At 41.7% G+C, this 25,890-nt stretch overlaps 1 protein-coding gene across 1 annotated transcript in view; it reads left to right on the forward strand.

The window, feature by feature from the left end:
* Positions 1–24,098, forward strand: part of LOC140466683 (potassium voltage-gated channel subfamily A member 1) — a 97,152-nt gene extending 73,054 nt beyond the window's left edge. Inside the window, exons 3-4 of the transcript XR_011955256.1 lie at positions 15,213–15,272; positions 21,529–24,098. The gene's annotated coding sequence lies outside the window, so the exon portion shown is untranslated. The remainder of the gene's footprint in view (positions 1–15,212; positions 15,273–21,528) is intronic.
* Positions 24,099–25,890: the final 1,792 nt, after the last annotated feature.

Below are 25,890 nucleotides of genomic sequence, written 5' to 3' on the forward strand. Positions count from 1 at the left end.
GAGGTGTAGTGGCCAGCGAAGAAGGTTACCTCAGATTACAAAGGGATCTTGATCAGATGGGGCAATGGGCTGAGAAGTGGCAGATGGAGTTTAATTCAACTAAAGGCAAGGTGCTGCATTTTGGGAAAGCAGATCTTAGCAGGACTTATACACTTAATGGGAAGGTCCTAGGGAGGGTTGCTGAACAAAGAGACCTTGGAGTGCAACTTTATAGCTCCTTGAAAGTGGAGTCACAGGTAGATAGGATAGTGAAGAAGGCAGTTAGTATGCTTTCCTCTGTTGGTAAGAGTATTGAGTACAGGAGTTGAGAGGTCATGTTGCGGCTGTACAAGACATTGGCTAGGCCACTGTTGGAATATTGCATGTAATTCTGGTCTCCTTCCTATCAGAAAGATGTTGGGAAACTTGAAAGGGTTCAGAAAAGATTTGCAAGGATTTGCAAGGGTTGGAGGATTTGAGCTCTCGGGAGAGGCTGAATAGGCTGGGGCTGTTTTCCCTGGAGCGTGGGAGGCTGAGGGGGGTGACATTATAGAGGTTTATAAAATCATGAGAGGCATGGATAGGATAAATAGACAAGGTCTCTTCCCTGGAGTGAGGGAGTCCGGAACTGGAGGGCATAGGTTCAGGGTGAGAGGGGAATGATATAAAAGAGACCTAAGGGGCAACTTGTTCACGCAGAGGGTGGTACATGAGCTGGAGGCTAGTACAATTGCAACATTTAAAAGGCATCTGGATGGGCATATGAATAGGAAGGGCTTGCAGAGATATAGGCCAGATGCTGATAGGTGGAACTAGGTTGGGTTGGGATATCTGATTGGCATGAACGAGTTGGACGAGAAGGGTCTGTTTCCGTGCTGTATATCTCTATGACTCTATGACTTCACTGATGATCAAGAGTAGACCGATGGAATGGAAATTGACCAGGTTAGATTGGACCGACTACTTGTGTACAGGACATACCTGGGCGATTTTCTACATTGTCAGGTAGATTTGTTTCTGTCTTAAATACACTCACTGATTTGTTCTCTATGTTCCTTTGTTTCAAAGAGTTTTACAGGTTCACCACCCTCTGGCTGAAGAAATTCCTCCACATCTCCATTCTAAAGGGCCATGCCTTCACTCTGAGTCTGTGCTCTCGGGTCCTAGTCTCTCCAACTAGTGGAAACATCTTCCCCGTGTACACTATATCCATGCCTCTCTGTATTCTGTACGTTTCAATGAGATCCCCCCTCATCCTTCTAAATTCTACGAGTACAGACCCAGAGTCCTCAACTGCTCCTCATATGATGAACCCTTCATTCCAGGGATCATTCTTGTAAATCTCCTGTAGACCTCCTCCAATACCAGCACATCCTTGCTTCAATCCAAAGCTGCTCACAATATTCCAAATGCGGCCGGACCTAATCCTTATACAGTCTCAACAATCCATCTCTGCTCTCATGTTCCAGCCCTCTCAAGGTGTATTCTGGCAATGAATTTTGCCTTCCTAACTACCAACTGAATCTGCATGTTAATTTTAAGAGAATCTTGAATGAGAACTCCCAAGTCTGTTTGTGCTTAAGATTTCTGAAGTCTTTCTCCACTTTTAAAAAGAGGTCTACACCTCTATTCTTCCAAGCAAAGTAATCAGTCTCACACTTTCCAACATTATATTCCATCTGCCATTTCTTTGCCCACTTTCCTAGTCTGTAGAAATCCTTCTGAAGCCTCCTTGCTTCTTCGATACTACCTGTCGCTCCACCTATGGGCAGCATGATGGCACAGTGCTCAGCACTGTTGCCTCACAGCACGAGGGACCTGGGTTTAAATCCTACCTTGGGTGACTAGCTGTGTGGAGTTTATGCATTCTCCTCATGTCTTTGTGGGTTTTGGACAGGTGCTCCAGTTTCCTCCCACAATTCAACCTGTGTAGTTTAGATGGACTGGGCATGTTAAAATTGTCCCACAGTGTCTAGGGATATGCAGGTTACATGGGCTAGACATGATAAATGTGGAGTTATGGGTGATAGATTGGAGGTTGGGTCTACATAGCATACTGTTTAGAGGATCAGTGCAGACTTGATGGGCCAAATGGCCTTTATCTATACTGGAGGGTTTCTATGATTCTATCTTTGTGAAATCTGCAAATGTAACAACAATGCACTTTATCCAGATTGTTAATGTATTACATGAATAGTTTTAGTCCCAACACGGACACCTGCAGAACTCTACTAGTCACTGGCTGCCATCCTGATAAAGACTCCACCTTCTGCCTTCTGCCTGTCAGACAATCCTCTATCCATGCCAGTGCATTGCCCTAATATCATGGGCTCTTTTCTTACTTAGCAGCTTCTTGTGCAGCACCTTGTCGAAGAATCTTCTGGAAATCCAAATAGATAACATCCGCTGGCTCTCCTTTGTCTAACTTGCTCATTAGCCCCTCAAATAATTCAAATGGATTTGTGAGGCATGACCTCCCTTTGATGAAGCCGTGCTGATGCAATTCTATTTTACCATGCATTTTCAAGTACTCCACAATCTCAAACTTAATGATGGGCTCTAATAACTGACCTAAAACTGAGAAAAGGTGAACTGGCCTGTAATTTCCAGTTTTTCCTTTGTCTGACTTACCTGTTATCTCAAAGAATTCCAACAGATTTGTCAAACATGACCTCCCTTTGACAAAACTATGCTGACACTGTCCTATTTTATCAGGCATTTCCAAGTACATCACCATTTCATCCTTAATAATGGATTTGAAAATCTTAACAACGACAACGGTCAGGTTAACCAGTTTCTGTCTTCCATCTCCCTTCCTTCTTAAAGATATTACATGAGCTATTTTCCAGTCCTTGCGAATCCTCCGGACTCCAGTGATTCCTGAAAGATCACCACAAATGCCTCAACAATCTCCTCAGCTACCTCCTTCAGATCTCTGGGGTGTAGTCAATTTGGTCTGGATGATTTGTCCATCTTCAGACCTTTCAGCTTCCCCAGCTCCAACTTCTATATCACCTGTGCCCCTTGACTCATTCGAAGTTCTGATCTGCTAGTGATGTCTCCAGTGTGAAAACTTGTACAAAATACCTATTCAGTTCCTTTGCCATTTCTTTGTTCTCCATTTCTACTTCTGCAGCTTAATTTTCCAATAGTCCAATGTCCACTCTTGTCCCTGTCTTGCCTTGTATATATCTAAAACAAACTCTTGAAATGTTCTTTTATAATACTACCTACTGTCCAGTCATATTTCAACTCTCACCTTATTGTTTTTTTAGTTATCCTCTGCTGGTTTTTAAAGGCTTCCCACTCCTTTGGTTCCATTAATCTTCATCATATTGTATGCTATTTGTTTGCTTTAATGCTGTCCCTGATTTCCCTTGTCAGCCATGTTTACCTCATCCCTCCCCTTTGTGCTTCCTTCTTCCTTGGGATGAACTTCTGCTGTGCCTCTGGCATTATCCCCATCTGCTTTGAGCTTCTCCCTCTCAAACTGCAGGGTCAATTCAATCATATAATGGTCACTGGTCACTGGTCCCTAGAGGATCCTGCACCTTCAGCTCCCTGATCAAGTCAGCCCCTTTTCACATCACCAAATCCTGAATTGCCTTTTTCTTAGTGGGCTCTACCATAAGCTGCTGCAAAAATCTATCTTGAAGACATTTCACACATTTCTTTTCTTTGGACAGGTGACCAATCTGATATTCCCAGTCCACTTGCATATTGAAGGTCCCTATGCTTATTGGAATAGTGCCTTTATTATCTGCCTTTTCTGTCTCATGATTTATTTTCCACTCACATCCTGATGACTGTTTTAGCAAGGTTCTGGATTCCCCAGAAAAGTAAGTCAGAAAGGTTTCCTCAATTGTCTCTTCAATTTCCTGACCTTCAGTTACTTAGGTCAAAATTGAAGTCATTATCAAAGCTTGAGGATGTCATTGGGGCACGATTAGCATAAGGACCTGACAGCTAGCCACCAGTCTAAGACCATGCTTCCAAATTAAAAAGGACAGGAGCCAACTGGTTTTCCAGAGGGTGAGTAGACTGGGGCATTTTAACTGCCCAGCTACCTAGTTTCCTGGGAATTGGGTTGAATTCTCCACACCTCGCACTGCTAACTTAGAGTCATAGAGATGTACAGCACAGAAACAGACCCTTTGGTCCAACTCATCCATGCTGACCGGATATCCGAACCTAATCTAGTCCCATTTGCCAGAAATTGGCCCATATACCTCAAAACCCTTCCTACTCATGTACCCATCCAGATGCCTTTTAAATGTTGCAATTGTTAGAATCTCCACCACTTCCTTTGATAGCTCATTCCATACACAGACCACCCTCTGCGTGAAAAACTTGTCCCTTCAGTCCCTTTTATATTTTTCCCCTCTCACCCTAAACCTATACCCTCTAGTTCTGGACTCACACATCCCAGGGAAGCAACTTTGTCTATTTATTCGATCCATGCCCCTCATGATTTTATAAACCTCTATAAGGTCACCCCTCAGCCTCGGACACTCCAGGGAAAACAGCCCCAGCCTGTTCAACGTCTCCCTCTAGCTCAAATCCTCCAACCCTAGCAACATTCTTGTAAATCTTTTCTGAACCCTTTCAAGTTTCACAACCTCCTTCCAAGAGGAAGGAGACCAGAATTGCATGCAATATTCCAAAAGTGGCCTAACCAACATTAAGACAAAGCTTAATTTAGATAAATGCGAGGTGCTGCATTTTGGAAAAGCAAATCAGAGCAGGACTTATACACTTAATGGTAAGGTCCTGGGGAGTGTTGCTGAACAAAGAGACCTTGGAGTGCAGGTTCATAGCTCCTTGAAAGTAGAGACACAGGTAGATAGGATAATGAAGAAGGCATTTGGCATGCTTTCCTTTATGGGTCAGAGTATTGAGTACAGGAGTTGGGATGTCATGTTGCGGCTGTACAGGGCATTGGTTAGGCCACTTTTGGAATATTGCGTGAAATTCTGGTCTCCTTCCTATCGGAAAGATGTTGTGAAACTTGAAAGGGTTCAGAAAAGATTTACAAGGATGTTGCCAGGGTTGGAGGATTTGAGCTATAGGGAGAGGCTGAACAGGCTGGGGCTGTTTTCCCTGGAGCGTCGGAGGCTGAGGGGTGACCTTATAGAGGTTTACAAAATTATGAAGGGCATGGATAGGATAAATAGTCAAAGTCTTTTCCCTGGAGTTGGGAGTCCAGAACTAGAGGGCATAGGTTTAGGGTGAGAGGGGAAAGATATAAGAGAGACCTAAGGGGCAACGTTTTCACACAGAGGGTGGCACGTGTATGGAATGAGCTGCCAGAGGGTGTGGTGGAGGCTGGTACAATTGCAACATTTAAGAGGCATTTGGATGGGTATATGAATGGGAAGGGTTTGGAGGGAAATGGGCGGGTGCTGGCAGGTGGGACTCGATTGGGTTAGGATACCTGGTCGGCATGGACAGGTTGGACCGAAGGGTCTGTTTCCATGCTGTACATCTCTATGACTCTGTAATCTACAAACTTAACAACTATACTTCCTTTGTTCACATCCAAATCATTTGTATAAATGACGAAAAGTAGTGGACCCAGCACCAATCCTTGTGGCACACCAGTGGTCACAGGCCTCCAGTTTGAAAAGCAACTCTCCACCACCACCTTCAAGCCAGTTCTGTATCCAAATGGCTAGTTCTCCATGTATTCCAGGAGGTCTAACCTTGCTAATCAATCTCCCATGGGGAACCCTGTCGAGCGCCTTACTGAAGTCCATATAGATCACATCTACTGTTCTGCTCATCAATCCTCTTTGTTACTTGTTCAAAAAACTCAATCAAGTTCATGAGACATGATTTCCCACACACAAAGCCATGTTGACTCTCCCTAATCAGCCCTTGCCTTTCCAAATACGTGTAAATCCTGTCCCTCAGGATTCCCTCCAACAACTTGTCCATCACTGACATCAGGCTCACCGGTCTACAGTTTCCTGGCTTTTCCTTACCACCTTTCTTAAATAGTGGAACCAAATTAGCCACCCTCCAGGCTTCTGGCACCTCATCTGTGATACAAACATCTGACAAGAGGCCTAGCAGTCACTTCGCTAGCTTCCCACAGAATTCTAAGTTACATCTGATTAGGTCCTGGCTATTTACCCACTTTTATGTATCACCTCATCTGTAATATGGACATTTTTCAAGATATCACCATCTATTTCCCTTTATTCTATTTCTTCCATGTCCTTCTCCACAGTAAACACTGATGCAAAGTACTTGTTTAGTATCTTCCCTAACTCCTGTGACTCCACACAAAGGCTGCCTTACTGATCTTTGAGGGGCCCTAATCTCTCCCAAGTTATCCTTTTGTCCTTAATGTAATCATAAAATCCATCTGGATTCTCCTTCACCCTATTTGCCAAAGCTATCTCATGTCCCCTTTTTGCCCTCCTGATTTCCCTCTTAAGCATACTCCTACTGCCTTTATACTCTTCTAAGGATTCACACAATCTCTGCTGTCTGTACCTGACATATGCTTCCTCCTTTTTCTTAACCAAAACCTCAATTTCTCTCGTCACCCAGCATTCCCTACACCTACTTTACTTTTACCTTAACAGTAATGTACGTAGGGGTGGCATGGTGGCTCAGTGCTAAGCACTACTGTCTCATAGCACCAGGGACCTGAGTTCAATTCCTGCCTTGGGTGACTGGGTGGAGTTTGCACATTCTCCCCCTGTCTGCAGGTTTCTTCCGACAATCCAAAGATGTGCAGGTCAGGTGAACTGTCCATGCTAAATTGCCCATAGTGTTAGGTGCATTGGTCAAGGGTAAATGTAGGGTAACGGGTGTGGGTGGATTACTTGTCAGTGTGGAGTTGTTGGGCCAAATGGCCTGTTTCCATTCTGTAGAGATTCTCATTTTTGAAGGTTTCCCATTTTCCCGCCACCCCTTTACTGCAAACATCTGCCCCAATCAGCTTTTGAAAGACCTTACCTAATACCATCAAAATTAGCCTTCCTCCAATTTAGAATTTCAACTTTTAGATCTGGTCTATCCTTTTCCATCACTATTTTAAAACTAATGGAATTATGGTCGCTGGTCCCAAAGTGCTCCCCCACTGACAGCTCAGTCACCTGCCCTGCCTTATTTCCCACGCGTTGGTCAAGCTTTGCACCTTCTCTAGTAGGTACATCCACATACTGAATCAGAAATTTTTCTTGTATGCATTTAACAAATTCTTCTCCATTTAAACCCTCAACACTATGGCAGTCCCAGTCTATATTTGGAAAGTTAAAATCTCTACCCTATTATTCTTATAGATAGCAGAGATCTCCTTACAAATTTGTTTCTCAATTTCCCTCTGACTTTTAGGGGGTCTCTCATATAATCCCAATACAATCATCCCTTTCTTATTTCTCAGTTCCACCCAAATAACTTCCCTGTACAGATTCACAGGAATATCCTCCCTAAATACAGCAGTAATACTATGCCTTATCAAAAACGACACTCCCCCTCCTCTCTTGTCCCCTTTTCTATCCTTCATTTGGCATTTTTATCCTGGAACATGAAGCTGCCAGTCCTGTCCATTCCTGAGCCATGTTTCTGTAATTGCTGTGAAATCCCAGTCCCATGTTCCTAACCATGCCCAGATTTATTTGCCTTCCCTGTAAGGTCTGTTGTGTTGAAGTAAATGAAGTTTAATTTATCAGTCCTACCTTGTTCTCTGCTTTGTTCCTTCCTGCCCTGACTGTTTGACTCACTCCCTTTCCCAACTCTACCAGTCTCAGATTGATCTCTTTCCTCACTATTTTTCTGGGCCCCACACCTACCCCCCCCACCCCCCAACCTTACTAGGTTAAATTAGTCCCCTTCCAATTCAGATACAATCCATCCTTCTTGTACAGGTCACTTCTACCTCAGAAGAGATTCCAATGATCCAAAAATGTGAACCCTTCTCTCCTGCACCAGCTCCTCAGCCATGCATTCATCTGCCCTATCCTTGTATTCCTACCCTCACTAGCTCATAGCACTGGAGTAATCCAGATATTACTACCCTCGAGGACCTCCTTTTTAAATTCCTGCCTAACTTTCTATATTCTCCCTTCTCATCCTTTTCCCTTCCTATGTTGTTGTTTCCAATGTGTACAATGACCTCCTGCTGGGCCCTCCCCTTGACATATCCTGGTCCCACTGTTTTGACCTGAGAAGAATATGAGTATAATGCGAGGGTGAGGACGTTAAGAAATAGGGATATTGATCAAATCTGCCAAAAAAAAACGTACAGGTATAAATGACCAGATAATGATTTTAAGCAGATAGTACAACTGAGCTCAAGAGACAATAATTTGTTCTCTAGAAATGCTATTGAGTATAAGAAGGTCGTTCAATAGAGCAGTCTAAAAGACATCTTTTAAAAATATATCTAAAACTTCTTGTATATTTTTGTTATCAATGATGTGTTACGACATAATTAATATGTAAAAACTACAGTCTATCTTAGATATTCCCACCAAGTCAAATGAAGTCAGTTGCGAAAAAGACAAAATATTAAATAGTGAAGTCCAAATTTTATTTGGCCAGGCAAAGTACAAAGTCAAGTTAGCAGGGAGAGGTAGGGTTGGTGCAATTTGAGTTGGGACCTTGATCAACCTCGTTTTCATTTATTTTGAATCTTGCTTGCTCGATATATTGTTGGTATATTTAGATGCTTCATGAGATGACAAGACAAGCAAAGAGCTAGTGTAGTTTAAAGAAAGCTTTAAAAAATGCAAATTGTGAAAGTGAACACTGTCTTTCCAATTCGACTTGTTTTTTGGTGTATTCGCCTTCGCTCCAGTCAAGGTTTTGAGGAGCTGTTGGCGTTGCCATTTTGACTTTGCTCCACTTGAATGGAATAGAATGCTTTTCCTGAGCCATCATAAGCCCATGCTCCTGCTTCATATTAAAGAAACTTCATCCCCAGCAACTGTGACAGAGAAAACAGTGAACCAAAACAGCTGCTTGATGTTTCACGAATGTTCTGATTCCTCAAAAGTCTGCCATGGAATTTCTCAGGCCAGTGTTACCAATCCAAAATTCTGCAGAACTATATCCTTGTATATTTTCCTTGCCTTGACAAATTTTGTCTAGCATTCAATAAATTATTTATAACCAGTACTCATACTGCCCATAATTTACACAATTAATAAATATTGGCCTGCTAATGAGTTTCCAGTGAAGTTACTTGAGATGGTTCTGACACACAATAAGCGCGGGCTTTGATAGATCAGTTATCTTTGGACTCTTGCCATTGTATATTATACCAATTGCATTATACAGTCACTGTGCTAATTTACCCAGATGGCTAGCTATCTAACCACTGCAGAAATCAAGACGTTCATCGAACTCAGTCTGAACTTCACTAATACTCTGCAAGTTAATTCAGTGGAACCGAAAACAAGTAGTACAATTGTCATCCAAGTAAACCAAAATTCACTTTGCTAAACACCAAGGCTGAAATTTATCTGAGGAGAGGAATATAAAAGGGTGGTTGGGGATTGCTCACTTTTATATGCCTAGTCTATTGACTTCAACCAAAAGAAAAATTAATTATGGAATGTAATGAGTGGTTGAGATGCTACCATTCATTGTGTGTCTCTGCCAAGGTTGCATTTCAAGCCTAGTTCTAATTGTAGACTTCTGCTTGAGAGTTAAGCCCTTACTGCACTTTATGTCCAGTCCATACTGAGTCCTGATTAAATATGCCAATCTCCTGCTTGTGGAAATTGAAATAAAAACGGAAATATTGGAAATTTACAGAAGGTCCCTTTCAATCTACTGTCATTGCCAGCTGCAACCATATATTTCCTTGTTGGTCTGTGTGGGCAATGTTAAAAATCACATAACACCAGGTTATAGTCCAACAGGTTTATTTGGAAGCACTAGCTTTTTGAGCGCTGCTCCTTTTGTCAGGTAGCTAGTGGGATAGGATCATAGGACAAAGAATGTATGGTAAAAGATCGAAGTGTCATACAACTGATGCGATGTATTGAACAAACCTAGATTGCTGTTAAGTCTTTAATCACTTAGAATGGGGATGCTGGTTTTGATTCATTAATATGTAAAACCCAGAACCTGTTTCAAGTCACATTCTTGAGATAACTTAAGGTTTTATTTAAAAAGGATGACAGCTCAGCTTAGACAATGCATTAAAGGTGTGAGGTTAGAGTCTGTCTGTATCCTAAACTTGAGTCTGACTGGTTCAATTTCTAAAGTAGGAATTTATAAATTGTCACATGTTCTGACTGCCTACATGATTTTGAGGTGCTGGTGTTGGACTGGGGTTACAAAGTGAAAAATCACACGACACCAGGTGATAGTACAACAGGTTTATTTGGAAGCGCTGGCTTTCAGGGCGCTGCTACTTTGTCGGACAGCTAGTGGGGTCAGACCATACCTGTTGGACTATAGCCTGATGTTGTGTGATTTTTAACTTTGACTGCCTACAGATTCTGTGCATTGTTTAAGCTGCGATTTCACCTATTTTTATAAAACCTTAAGTTATCTGAAGAATGTAACTTGAATGAAGTTCTGGGTTTTACATATTAATGAATTGAAACCTGCATCCCCATTGAAGTGATTGAAGACTTAACAGCAATCTAGGTTTGTTCAATGTATCACATCAGTTGTATGACACTTTGATCTTTTACTATAAATTCTGTGTCCTATGATCCTACTCCACTAGCTACCTGACAAAGGAGCAGCGCTCCAATAGCTTGTACTTTCAAAGAAACCTGTTAGATTATAACCCGGTGTTGTGTGGTTTTTAACATTGTTCACCCCAGTCCAATACTCATCCACATCATGGTCTGTGTGGGAGATGGTGGGAGTATTTGCTCTGTTACAAATCCTCCCTCTGAGACTCAGTGCTGAAGTTGGGCAGAAGAAGAGGCTAATACAGTGACTGTGGAAAGTGCCTACACATAAAAGTCAAAATAATTCAGATATCACATTCCTGATAGAATATTTCTGATCTTGTGCCAGATGTTAAGTTTTCAATATCAAACACCCAGACATTTTCCCTCAAATGCTACCTATTGCAAAATACCAAACAGATCTCAACTGTGATGAAAAACGTTTTGAAAATCATCAAAGGAAAGCCAGTCACTAGCTTTTAATTAACCTGAGACTATGCTTAGCAGCAGGATTATAGGAATAGCTGTAAAATTTATAACCTCATGATCCTTTCTCACTGTCTAATCAGGTCATGGCTGCCATTGTCCCATCTCCATCCGCATTCCTTAACTCCATCATTTGTATGAGTTTGTCATCCAGATACACCCATTAGCAGCTATTAGAATTTGTAACCTTTACAAGGACTGCACAAGTTAAACACAGCTCGATCTTGGGAGAAAAGAATTCTCGAACAAAAGTATTTCCTCCAGTAGTCCTTCTGTATCTGTATCTGAGCAGCATGGGGCACCCTGCCCTGAAACTGACCCCAGATATTTTTAGATAAAAGAATTTGTTTGTGTGCCGCCATAACAATTCAATTAGTGTGTGACTCTTTAAGTTCAACAACAGAATACTCTTCCCTACGCCATGATGGCTAAGCTGCCAATCAATAGAAAAAACAAATGACATTTCATCCTATGGGTGCTGGTGAGGGTCCCAAATTCATTATGATACCAGGTGAGGGGGAAGGAACTCTCTTCCATTGCTCTCAACAAGTCTAACTCAAAACAAAGGATCCCTGTCTTCATTCCAATGGAATTATGTTTTAAAAGGAGGCAATTTAACCAGATTTTCTTGCATCAAAGAAAAAGTGAGTTTATTAGTTACTAAAAGGCAAGAAAAAAAACACAACGTATGTACTCATGAAAAGGATAAATGAGTTAAAAAAAAGCAAATTAAGAAAAACACAAATTGGTCTTTGTCTTTTCTCTAAGCATAATAGGTGGTGAAATGTTGTGACTGTTAAATTGATTGTTTTGACTCTGGCAGCAGAGCAGTTATCTTGGAAATGCTCAATTCGAATGATTAGCTTATTGTTTGGTTACCTGGTTGAAAGTGGTTTTTGACTAGCAACCTGTTTCCCAGTATCAAAGAGGGTCAGAGAGTGAAAACCTTCCCATTGTTTTCCTTTTACACGCAAGCTCATTGACCTCTAATAGATGTTCTCAGCCATAACCTTCACAGCACATTCTAGCCCGGTAGCATTAGAACTCCAGGCTAACATACTAACTCTAGAACTAGTCCATGAGCATCAGATCTCCAGATTAGCTGACCAGTAGTAGAACAACCAAACCCCTTCTTATTTATTCTTGCCAGGGGAAAGCCCAGGCTGCTTGCTCTCACCTCCCATTATGTCCATAGCCTGGGGAAATGTAATTCACAGGAGATTTTGCATTCTATCTCTTCCCTTAAAAAGGGTTTTTCAGAAATTCCTTTGACTCCCTTCCAGGTGGGACATTTCATGAGGCTGGGCATAATCCACACGTCTTCCAGATAGTCACTGAATTGTATTCATAGCTAGCTCTGGTTTGTATGCACTCTTGCTTATATATAAAAAAAAATTCTTAAAAGTTCAGTATGTCTGTGATTAATGTGGAGCTATGATCTATTATCATGATACTATGCACCATTTTCCGAAGATGATTGCAACATGTGGCAAAAGTGAGGACTGCAGATGCTGGAGATGAGAGTCTAGATTAGAGTGGTGCCTGAAAACGTTGATTTTCCTACTCTCAGGATGCTGCCTGACCTGCTGTGCTTTTCCAGCACCACTCTAATCTAGACTGTTATTGCAACATGTGCCTATTTGCCTTGATTTGCCATTTCTTCAATCGCTTATCCAGTGTGAACTGCCCTTAGGTGTTCAAAGTTTGTGAGGAGATTTCTAGCTCGGGTGCTCGTCGTTGTGGTTCTGTTCGCCGAGCTGGGAATTTGTGTTGCAGACGTTTTGTCCCCTGTCTAGGTGACATCCTCAGTGCTTGGGAGCCTCCTGTGAAGCGCTTCTGTGATCTTTCCTCCGGCATTTACAGTGGTTTGAATCTGCCACTTCCGGTTGTCAGTTCCAGCTGTCCGTTGCAGTGTCAGGTATATTGGGTCCAGGTTGATGTGCTTATTGATTGAATCTGTGGATGAGTGCCATGCCTCTAAGAATTCCCTGGCTGTTCTCTGTTTGGCTTGTCCTATAATAGTAGTGTTGTCCCAGTCGAATTCATGTTGCTTGTCATCTGCGTGTGTGGCTACTAAGGATAGCTGGTCGTGTCTTTTCGTTGCCCTGCTGTGGTTTTCTGTGCATTTGGCCAATTCAGTTGAAGCTGGGATTACCATGTTCCCAAACACATCTGTCTGACAATGAAAACGTTTCTGACATGCCGCTGCATAATCTCTCTATAGTAGTGATTTTACTTCAGAAGTCATTCTCGGCTGCATCTGGAACTTCATCTCACCCTATATTATATTTCTATATTGCAAATGTAAATGCTTTTTTTGTCAAAATGACATGAGAAGTACAAAATCAGGTCAAGCATTTCCAGGCTACCAGACAAATTGTGCTTTCCTTCAATTTTCTTTCTCTTCAATTTAGCTGCTGCACCTACTCAAGGCATCCACACCATCCTTTCCATTGCAGCCCAATTTTAGGCTTTAACTTGCAAATGATTTTTTTGAACAATGACTGAAATTTAAAAAAAATATCATATGTTTCTGGTTTTGATAACTCCTGAAGTAAGGATTATAGGATTGTCTTTACTAATCTTACATATATTTTACTATTCATTCCTTGCAGTTTTACTTAATAGTAGGAACAGTCTGGATTCTTGTTGGAAGTACTTGACCAACTCTGATTTTAAGAATCCAGCTCACCAAAAAACTGCAAGCAATTAGTGGGCCTTCATTTAAGTTTAAAAAGTATCAACTAAGCTTTAGGAAGCAGCTGCCAGCAGAACAACTAACTGACCTACACCAGAGAATGTTTTGTTGTTTAATTTGAGAGATATTCTCTCCCTCAACTCAAATGCTTGGAAATAAGTTATTCTTGTGCACTCTTTAGCATGGTATTTGGTTGTGTTTTGGTTCGATTGCAGCTGCTTTATCAAAACAAAAAATTCCTTATGAACCGTGACTGAATCAAAGATCGATTTTAAGCTTAATTTAAACACTCCATTATGTCCCAGTGAATTCCTGGACTCCATGGGAAAGTAGGTCAGTCTGGGTTGGGTCTCCCTAGGGCAGGGACTAAGATGTGATCTGCAGCTAGAGCTGAGACTGAGGGCTGGGTGTGGGGCTGTTTCAGCAGATGCGTCTGTATAAGGTCTTGATGAAACTTCATAAAGTTGAAAATAACACAGAAAGAAACCACATCTACGTGGATTTACTGATGGGAGAGTCAGCTGTGCAAGATGACAAGAGCAGCAAAACTGATGGAGATTTCCCTCCATTGCTAACAAAAATCAAACTCCACTCGTTAATTTCAAAGGAATATTCACTATATTACACATTCAAATGCCCATCTTGATGTGGTTTCAAATTGGAAAATTGCAATTCAATGATATCAGTAAGGAATGTAAAATGAAAATATACTGAATGTATCAATGACAGCGCATTATATTTGAGAAATTACAGTTTTCCAGTAAAAATAAAACACTACTGCTGCGAGACATTGCCTATGTTTTTTTAGTGTGTTAATATTATCAGTACACAGTAGCAGTTGGCTTTGAAATGCAGGCTAAAATCTGTTCAACTCGTGTGTGCCAAAAATAAGCATGCGTCACTTTTCAGAATGCAAGCACAGTTTACTGTGATTCAAGTAGAATAATTAATTCTGCCCTCCTGATTTCTTACTGCATATCAGAAGGAAACAGGCAAAATGTTTCCAATTTTACATATGTGCTTACCAAATCTGAGGCATCCAAAAACAGTTCACAGAGGATTGATGTAATTGTGTTATGCATTTGAGAGATTCCTCGCAGTTTAAACCGACTTGTTTGATCCCTTAGAAATATTGAAAAACAGTGTTCTTTGCTACTTTTGCATTGGCCAATGGAGGTCAGCTTCCTGGGGACTGCACAACTGTATCATAGCTTCTTCAGTAAAGGAAATATTTCTTCAAACTGTCACCTTAGCTAGTAGAGGCAGTTTTATGAATAAGGATGAATGGAGGTAAGAGTTTACTTTAAGTATTTAAATTGATTGCAATGAAACTGTAATAAGGTTAATTGCTATTCTTTGCTTTTCTTGTGAGGAAGCCTTTGTCATTGGTTTGCCCACAGAACATGACTGAGTGGCTGGGGTCACAGGCTTGCTTAAAGAGGAACCAATGGGAATTTCATGTGAGTACTTAATAAGTGGACATTGGCATTGAATACCTTGAATCTATTTGAGGATTTGTTTTATTGTGTTTTTTTCTCATTTTCTGGAAATTCTTCCATTAGTGCCAGTGGAAAGAAAATTTGGGTGGAGTGTAGACGGCAGACCTGTTCTTTATCCATGAGAATGTTGAAATTTCTGCCCAAAATCTTCAACGTTTTCAATGTGTTTGTTGCCTATGTCAATAAAACAGAATCATTATAAGTCAATGCCTGTTTGCCAGACAGTAATAGTGATGGCTTATGGCAAATCACCACACTAAGAATATTATGCAAATAATCCAAGAGAGATAGAGAGTGCTAGTTGCAACTTCTGAGCATTTTGACTACACTGACTACCCAATCATGCCCCAGACCTGACCTGACTACCTCCCCTTGCAACATGACTACCCCTCTTGAACCTCTGACCTGACTTCTCAGCCGCCCACTTCACCCTCTATAGACTATCCTCTTACCCAATTACCCACTCACCACTACACTTCCTGTCACGTTTTGATTCTACGCCATGTAAGTAGAGTTCCCCGAGAGATGCCGGGCTGTGGATTTTTTGGAATCAGAAGGTTTGGCCAGAAATTAACAGTGGTGTCGAGTTGGAGAAATTTACAAGTGCAGTGGCCAATCAACCATCACTGCTGCAAGATCCAGTCACCGCATCCATGAGTATCATACCTTACCTGCATACACCATCACAACTTTACCTTGCTTAATTCTATTTACCCTCATTGACCAAGCACAAGGCAATATTCCCAGGAAACGCAACTGCAATTCTACATATGGTGAAAGTTGCAGCTATCATGAACCTTTCACTGTCACCAGCCAGCAATGAACCTTGACTTTACAGGCACTGTTAAACATCCACCTCAAGGAGGAGTTACCAAGGCCACACAATAGAGACATAGTGATCTACAGCATTGGGAAAGTCTGTGCTGGTCAAAACAACCACCAATCTATTCTAATCCCAATTTGCAGCACTTAGCCCATTGCCTTGTATACCTTGGAATTATAAGTGTATATGAAAGTGTACATGGAGATACTTCTCAAATAGTGTAATGTGGGTTTCTGCCTCTCACCACCCTTACAGGTTGTGAGCTCCAGATTCCCACCACCCTCTGGGTGAACTTCCTTTGCACTTACATCCCCTCTAAACCTTTGATGCCTGACCTTAAAAGTATGTCCCCTGATCATTGATCCCTCCATGAAGGGGAACATTTCTTCCTATTTATATTCCTCAATTTTGTACAACTCAATCATGTCTCCTCTGTGCTGCACGAAAACCCCAATCTCTCTTCATAACTGTATAATTTCAATGTGGAGATGCTTTAATTACCAGGATCAGACATTTCATGACACACACCTCCTGAGTAAATGGAACTTAATCTCAGGTCTCATGGCCCAGAAACAGGGACATTTCTAAAGTGCCATGAATCCTTTGCCATATTGGGGATGGCATGGTGGCTCAGCAGTTAGCACTGCTGTCTCATAGCACCAGGGACCTGGGTTCATTTCCAGCCTCAAGTGACCATCTGTGTGGAGTTTGCATGTTTTCCTTATGTCTGCATGGGTTTCCTCCTGGTGCTCTGGTTTCCTCCCACAGTCCAAAGATGTGCAGGTTGGGTGGATTAGCCACGTCTAATTGTCTGAAGTGTCCAGGAATGTGTAGGCTATGTGGATTCACCGTGGTAAATATAAGGATCTGAGTGGGACACACTGCAGAGGGTCAGTGCTGATGTAATCAGCCAAATGTCCTCTTTCCATGTGGGGACACTATATAATGTATTCACTGGCAAAAGAAGGGTAGGCCCAGATAAAGCAGCAATGTCAAATTCATTATTTTTATTGGTATTAAACCATAATGCATACTCACTTCTAAAAGCAGTTTTGTAATCAGTTTATTTTTTAAATGACGAAAAACATGCGAGTTAGGGACCCATGCAGTTGTTTAAACTGCAACAGTCTCAAAGAAAAAATAATCAATAAATCCATTGGAATGTTAGCTTTTAAAAGTAGTGGTCTAGCCTGTAAAGGAGAGGAAATTTTGCGACAGTGAAACATGGCTTTGCTTCGACCATGTTATCAGTACCTTCAGCACAGATTTACCAGAATGATTTCTACTCTAAAAGTGAAGCTGTCTGAAGAGATAGCACAAATGAGACTTGACACAAATAGAGACTAGAAGGCTAAGTAGTGAATTAATTGAGGTTTCTTGGATTTTGTAAGAAATTTACTGGGAAAATAGAAGCTTTAGCTGCTAATAGGGGTGCGTAAGATCATGAAAAGATACAACCTTCAAATCAGAACATTTAACAGAGAAATGAGGAAGTGCTTCTTTATGCAAATGATGGGAAATGTTTGCAACCTTCATGCGCAAACTGAATTAGGTCATAACTCAATTGGTTTTCAATCTGAGATTGATTAATTTTGGTAAATCAGCAGAGTTAAGTGATACAGAGATAGATGGAGTTGGAATGCAGATCAACCATGATTTCAATGAAGGACTGAGTAACCTACCTCTATTTCTAATGTAGTGCAGCACAGCTTCCAATGTTCACTTGAAGTAAAAAATACCAAACTGGAACTCATCTGCAGAACATCCCATACTCCCTGAGTACTGGAAAGATAAGTCTAATTCTGGGTTCTTTAACCTTTTGGCGTAGAGAGACACATTTCAATTCCTAATGAAGGGCTCTTGCCCGAAACATCGATTCTGCTGCTCCTCAGATGCTGCCTGACCTGCTGTGCTTTTCCAGCACCACACTCGCGACCCACATTTCAATTTCTCTCATTTGTGGGACCATTGAACAAATTTCAGAAAAATAAGGTTTGGCACAACACTAAAGCTGAATTTAAAAATAATTCCAAAGCAATAAATTGATGATCTAAATTAATAAGTAATTAGTGAAAAATAACCATTGAAAAGTTCCAAGAAACAGACCTAATTAATAAAACCTTTTTCATTGCCATTTCTGTTTAGGAGTATAGTTAGGGAGAGTAGACTAAGCCACAATCCTGATTACCAGGAATCAGGTAGGGATTGAGACTGAACCAAACTGGGTTGATCTAATATTGATCTTGCATTTGCCTCTGTTGGCACACACTGACTGGTTTTGGTGGAATTCATAAAAAGTGGGCATCAAGAGTATGACGTGATTCCACCAGTTTTCCTCCTCTCCAGGCTGCCCTGTGGGTAGGTTTTTGAGTAGGAAGATGAGGGGAAGGTGGGTGTTTGTGTCCACTTCACTCAATCTAAGGGTACAAAGACACAAAAACTCTCATTTCCCTCGCCATGCAATCCCCTTCCACTCTGTCCTCAGATCTTCCCACACAAACAGTCTCTCACTCCCTCACGGAGACTCCAACCCCCTCCCTCTCACACATTCTCACACTCTCACACATTCTCACACTCTCATGCACTCTCTCACACACATGCTCAGACCGTTACTCCCTCACTTATTTGACTGTCACACACTTACTCTTCCACATCGTGTGGGATTGGGAAGCCCCTCTGCCATCTTCAGTCCTTCCTGGCAGCTGATGCCTTTGTGCAAAGGAGAGAGTTTTGTCTTCTCCCAATCCACTTGTTGATGAGCAGCCTTTCACAACAACCCTCAGTCACTTTCCCTGAGTTGCCCAGCAGGCATCCTGCCTTGGCACTCTTCCCTCTTTCTAGTTGTGCCTCCCAGTGTCCAGGCCACAGACTCAATAAAGGTAGAAATGGTTGCACAGCTCACTGCATTTCCAGTCAGAAGTAGTTTCTCTTCTGTGTTTGCTGCTGATTAGCTCACTGATGAATCTTTGCAGATTCTTCCACATATACGTCCCTGTAGTTGGAAAACTAGTTGCGGGTCAAATAGGGCCCGTGGGTGGGTCACATTCTGGTCTATGTGCCACCTGTTGGATAAGCCTGGTTTAGATTATGTGCTCAGATCTTGAAGTGAAAATTAAACCCCTAACATTTTGTCACTGGTTCAGTTGGTTGTCAGTTGTCAATGTAACATCTGCAAATATAATATTGATGTGGAGGAGCTACCTGATGAAGGAGCAGCACTCTGAAAGCTAGTGCTTTCAAATAACCCTGTTGGACTATAACCTGGTATTGTGTGAAATATAATATTGACATGTTTGAATTATATGCTTTCCAGTACACTCAGTATTTATTATTACAGCAGGAAGATGATTGAGCAATCATAACTTGAGTGTGAGTGAAGGGGACGGCTGCACAGAATTGTGGAGCACAGAATGCTTGGAGAAAGAGTGCTTTGTTATTCCAGTGCAGGCACAATGGGCCAAATGGCCTCCTTTTCTGTTGTAACAATTCTGTGATTGTATTGTTAGAGTGTTAGAGTAGGAACTTAATGCAGTGGATACTTAGCGCAGAGGTGAATGAGCTGATGCTGTTTCGTCTTTTTGTTCTCAGTGCCTGCTGAGCATTTTGTTTTATCTCTAAGCGACCATAACCTGCTATTACTTTACTAAATAAGTAACAAATTAACTATTCAAATAAATAAGTTGAGATGTAAATGATGATCACTGCACTGAGCTCTCATCTGCTGAATCTAGGTATTAATTAAGTTCTGTGTAACTTGTTACATCAGATGCTGAAGAACTATATTCTGTTGAAGGTGATGTTTCTCGAGCTCAATGGCATCGTTTTCCTCCTTGGAAGGTTGCTGCCATTCACCCAGCTCTTCAACATCCATCACATCCTGTCTTCGCCACCTCTAATTGTGCAGAGCACAGCTTGCCAGGATTATGCAGCACACTGTGTCTGTACTGTACTTCAAAGCTCCTATAGAGCGACCCGAGTATCAGAACCTAATCTTGAACAGGCTTATCATCTGATTCACAATGGCCCTAGTTGAGGAACAGGTATTTTATCTACCCATGACTGCAGTCAGGGGACTGTGTAACAGAGCCACCATCCATGATCACAGAGGGTCGCCCTTATAACCATCCTTGTAAAGCACCCAGCCATTGAAACGAAGCAGGAATGTGGGACACATTTATCGTGTGCCTTGTCAGCTCCGAAGAAAACAACCCGAACCTATGCAGCCTCCCTTCACAGCTAAAATGCTGCATCCTTTGCAACATCCTAGTGAATCTCCTGTGACACACTGTCCCATGCAATCACATCCTTTGCAAGCACAGTGGTTAGCACTGCTGCCTCACAGTGCCAGAGACCCGGGTTCATTTCCCGCCTCAGGCGACTGTCTGTGTGGAGTTTGCACATTCTCTGTTAATCTATTGGATTTGTGCTTGCTCAATAATGTTGAAACCATTCAGTAATCCTCTTGCACCTCAGCAGTGTGAACACTGTGCCAGATTCTCTTAGTTAAGCCGGACAAGTACATGACTCAAACAGCCTTCAGGGCATGCAATTGTCACCCTGACACGTCTGTTTATGCTCGCAGCCCCTTTATTTTTGACAAGGACCAGGGAGCAGAGGCATATCTTTCTTTGTGAAAACAAATCATTCCGTGTCCACTTTCTCTGATTGCCAAGGCCTTCCAGAAATTCAGGCAGATGTCAGCAGCACAAGTCTCAGTAACTACCTGGCTGTCTCAATCACATCGATGATAAAACAAAATGCTTTGAGTTCAGCAGTTTCTCTCCATTTTCTCTTGGCTGTCTGCCATTCCCTACATCAAGAATTTGCTGAGACTTGAGAACAAAATTCAGACTAAGACTCCACTGCAGAGTTGAGGGATGTTACACAGTTGAAGAGTCTGACTTTTCCATCAGGTGTTTAACTGGCGGCCCTTCTGCCCCCTTGAATAAGTGTAAAAGATTTCATTGCACTATTCTGAAGAAGAGCAGAAAAGTTTTTCATGATCTTCTGGATAAAATTTGTAACCTCAGACCAGATGATAGGATCATTATCACGCTACCTTTTGAGGGGTCTTACAGTGTGCAAATTGGAAGGCTTTTCTCCTTCATTCCAAGTGTGTAAACTTGAAAAATGCTTCCATAGCTAAAACCACATTGGTATATCCTATTGTTTTGAAAGTCGCTATTGAAATAAAAATCTTTGTTGGTAACCTTGTAAGAGTTCTGCTTCCCCAGCTGGAGAGGGAGGTTTTGAGAAAGGTATTCACAATCAGCATATCGGAAGTGAAAGTCATTTGTTCTGAAATACTTTTATTCTATTAATGTACAAGGGAGTTTTTATGTTTCCATGACCTGATTCAAACTGACTATTGTCCATGTCTCAATGCTTTTTCAGACTGGCTAGTTGAATCTTTTGGGAACCCATGGTAAATTACAAGGCTATTGAGCACCTGGTACTTACATCAGCCCTTACAAGGTAAATGGCAGTCCAGGAACATGGACAGAGATGGGCCCTCCCTTTGCTGAGGTTCTTCCCTGGGCCTTTTCTCTCTCTGGGGACTTGATGCTTCAGTGGTAGCTGGTACATGAAGAAGGAAGAGCTGCACTCAAAAGTCAACGAGGACTTCATCCACTGGAGTCCAAGGCTGTCTGAATGAAAAATTCTGCCTTTTGAGTTGTTTCTGGATCAACTTCTTAGTTCAGGAGTTATAGAAACAGTGATAAGTTTGAGGATGGCTCCTAAACAAATGTCTCCTCTTAAGCAAGTGCCAGATGGTTGTCCTACTTTACATGGGCACTGAGAAAGTACTCAAATTTAGCATATGTAGCCAAGATAATGCCCCTATGTAAATGACCCCGTAGACAGTGCTGGAAGACACTGATCAGTATGATCCAGTAGTCACTGGGATTACAGGTAGCAAACATTTCAGTGCCAAGGTTTGGAAAGTAATTTGAGATAATTGAAATAAATACAAATATTTTTTGATATAATTGACAATAGATCAGATGGAACAGGCTGAAGTTCAACAATGTCAGAAAAAATGTTATTTTCTACAAAAATCTTGCAAAATAACAATTATGTTTTAGTTAGTAATGCAGCTTCATTTAAAAAAAACTGAAAACAGGCAAATGAGTGTTCCAGTGTCAATCACTAAATGTATTTATCGTGTAGCTCTACACCAACTGCTGTAGTTTGTCAGAGGCCAGTTAATGGTGAGATGTTGCCACATGCAGAGCAAAATTTATTGTGACATGGAAGAATACATGAGGCAGTTTAGTACTAAAATAGTTCTTTATGTACGACAAACACAAACCTTTCTGTTCATCATTGTCACTACCAATGTCGCTAAATATTTCAGCATGGCCATGAATTAGGTGTGTAGTTGTGCATTCATCAAGAGATTGAAATACTATACTTAACCTGACAGAAGCATCATATCTCACTATCTGTAATCTGTTGTCAGTTTGAATACATCTGATATTGTAATCTGATTTCAGCATTCTTAGCCCATGTAATCTAATTAGGCTAAAATTAATGAACTAACAAGAATGTATTACCCTGGCTAAGGTGTGTGCAATAAAGCAGCTGTCTTATCTCCTTATCTTTTTGGAGGAGTCCTGACATTAAAACATTTCTAATTTGGTGGCTCATCATTGATTAAGAACCATCTGCATATATTAAATTATGTAAATTGAATCCAAGCTTTTGCAGCACAAGTAATACGTCCAGAGTTCATTGAGCATGACATCTAATCTTGGGCCCCATGCATTAGAGCTAATTCTTTTAACCTTTAAATTCAAGTATGTGAATAAGAGCCTCTTGCTGAGATATTTGTATCGATAGTCCCAGGTGAGGTGCGAGAAACTGGAGGTTGGCAAACGTGGTGCCACTGTTTAAGAAGGGCGGTAAAGACAAGCCAGGGAACTATAGACCGATGAGCCTGACCTCGGTGGTGGGCAAGTTGTTGGAGGGAATCCTGAGGGACAGGATGTACATGTATTTGGAAAGGCAAGGACTGAGTCAGGATAGTCAACATGGCTTTGTGCGTGGGAAATTATATCTCACAAACTTGATTGAGTTTTTTGAAGAAGTAACAAAGAAGATTGATGAGGGCAGAGCAGCAGATATGATCTATATGGATTTCAGTAAGGCAGGTTCCCCATCGGAGACTGGTTAGCAATGATAGATCTCATGGAATACAGGGAGAACTAGCCACTTGGATACAAGGTAGAAGGGTGGTGGGAGAGGGTTGTTTTTCAGACTGGAGGCCTGTGACCACTGAAGTACCACAAGGATCGGTGCTGGGTCCTCTACTTTTTGTCATTTACATAAATGATTTGGATGCGAGCATAAGAGGTACAGTTAGTAAGTTTGCAGATGACACCAAAATTGGAGGTGTAGTGGACAGCGAAGAGGGTTACCTCAGATTACAACAGGATCTGGATCAGATGGGCCAATAGGCTGAGAAGTGGCAGATGGAGTTTAATTCTGATAAATGCGAGGTGCTGCATTTTGGAAAAGCAAATCATAGCAGGACTTATACACTTAATGGTAAGTTCCTAGGGAGTGTTGCTGAACAAAGAGACCTTGGAGTGCAGGTTCATAGCTCCTTGAAAGTGGAGTCGCAGGTAGATGGGATAGTAAAGAAGCTGTTTGGTATGCTTTCGTTTATTGGTCAGAGTATTGAGTACAGGAGTTGGGAGGTCATGTTGCGGCTGTACAGGACATTGGTTAGGCCACTGTTGGAATATTGCATGCATCCTATCAGAAAGATGTTGTGAAACTTGAAAGGGTTCAGAAAAGATTTCCAAGGATGTTGCCAGGGATCTGAGCTACAGGGAGAGGCTGAACAGGCTGGGGCTGTTTTCCCTGGAGCGTCGGAGGCTGAGGGGAGACCTTATAGAGGTTTACAAAATTATGAGGGGCATGGATAGGATAAATAGACAAAGTCTTTTCCCTGGGGTCAGGGCGTCCAGAACTAGAGGGCATAGGTTTAGGGTGAGAGGGGAAAGGATATAAAAGAGACCTAAGGGGGAACGTTTTCACGCAGAGGGTAGTACGTGTATGGAATGAGCAGCCAGAGGATATAGTGGAGGCTGGTACAATTGCAACATTTAAGCGGCATTTGGATGGGTATATGAATAGGAAGGATTTGGAGGCATATGGTTTGGGTGCTGGCAAGTGGGACTAGATTGGGTTGGGATAGCTGGTCGGCATGGACAGGTTGGACCGAAGGGTCTGTTTCCATGCTGTACATCTGTATGACTCTAAGAGGCACCAGGGATTTTCTTGAGGGACAGAAGCAATGGTTTATTTCCGTAACACATGATTGCCCTACAAGTTGTTGCTGTAGTTGAGTGACTAGTGTCCATTGCCAGTTAGATTTCTCCCTGTCTGATTTTAATGCTAATGATATTTTGCTGTGCAGGTTGCTGTAAGTGGGAGATGGACCAGTACAGTCCCCTTTTTCGAGGCATCTGTTATTTTTGGGAACAGGGTGAGCAAGTGTGGGGGAAAATATAAACATAGCTCATAGGTGTTGTTCAACAATATTAAACATGGGATCAGCATGCAGGTCATCTTAGCAGCATGATCTGATACATAGGAATTATGCAAAATGCAACATTAGTGTATGTAGTACTGTTCTATGTTACAGCTTTTCCCCTTAGGTATCTGTGTAACCAATCAGAATTAAATGTTCTGAAATGAACGGCATAAGGATTGCGAAGGAAGTTTATTTAAAATGGTAATTTCAATGTCTGGTCTTTTTCATTTAAAGCATCGCACTTCCATTGTTAAAATGGAAATTTTAGTAATAAATTTTACTTAATATGCAGAATATGGTACTTCATGTGTTTATATTTGAATGGAGTTTGAGAATACAATGGACGATATCTTGCTGGAGGGGATATGCATGTTATTAGTTAGACATTTTTCCAAATCCTTCAGTCCAAATGTAATTTATACCTTTACTCACTGAAAATGCAAGCTGGAAATAGCATGGCAAAGAAAATGGGACATCTGGAACTTCAGGGAATGATGGGACCAACAGAGATCAGGTCAGAGGCCAGGAATACTGCAGCGAGTAGGTCACCTCCTGACTCCCAAAAGCCTGTCAACCATCTAAAAGACACAAGTCAGGAGTGTTATGGAATACCTCCTGCTTGCCTGGATGAGTGCAGCTCCCCAGCAAGAAGCTTGACACCATCCTGAACAAAGCAGCCCACTTGATTGGCACTGTACCCACAAGCATCCATGCCCTCCACCACCAATGCTCTGTAGCAGCAGTGTGCACAACTTTTGTATTTGCTTTCTCTTTGTCTCTATTTTTCCTTCTCTCTTAATCCAAGCTTTCTTTCTCTATTTTTACCTTTCCTTTTGCATCTCATCTAACTCTAATTTACCTTGAATCATTTCTTTACCACCAGCATCCTTTTGTTTCTTTCTCAATCTTCCAATGACAAGATGCATGGCAGAAATTCGCCAAAGATCCTCAGACAGCACCTACCAAACCCACAACGCCTTCCACCTAGAAGAGCAAGGGTAGCAGATTTATGGGAACACCATCACCTTCAAGTTTACCTCAAAGCCATTCACCACCCTGACTTGGAACTACATCACTGTTCCTTCACTGTCACTGGGTCAAAATCCTGGAATTCCCTCCCTAATGGCATTGTAGGTCAACCCACAGCAGATGGACTGCAGTGGTTCAAGAAGGCAGCTCACCACCACTTCCTCAAGGGCAACTAGGGACAG

The sequence above is a fragment of the Chiloscyllium punctatum genome, chromosome 44 (assembly GCF_047496795.1).
Source record: "Chiloscyllium punctatum isolate Juve2018m chromosome 44, sChiPun1.3, whole genome shotgun sequence".
Taxonomy (NCBI): domain Eukaryota; kingdom Metazoa; phylum Chordata; class Chondrichthyes; order Orectolobiformes; family Hemiscylliidae; genus Chiloscyllium; species Chiloscyllium punctatum.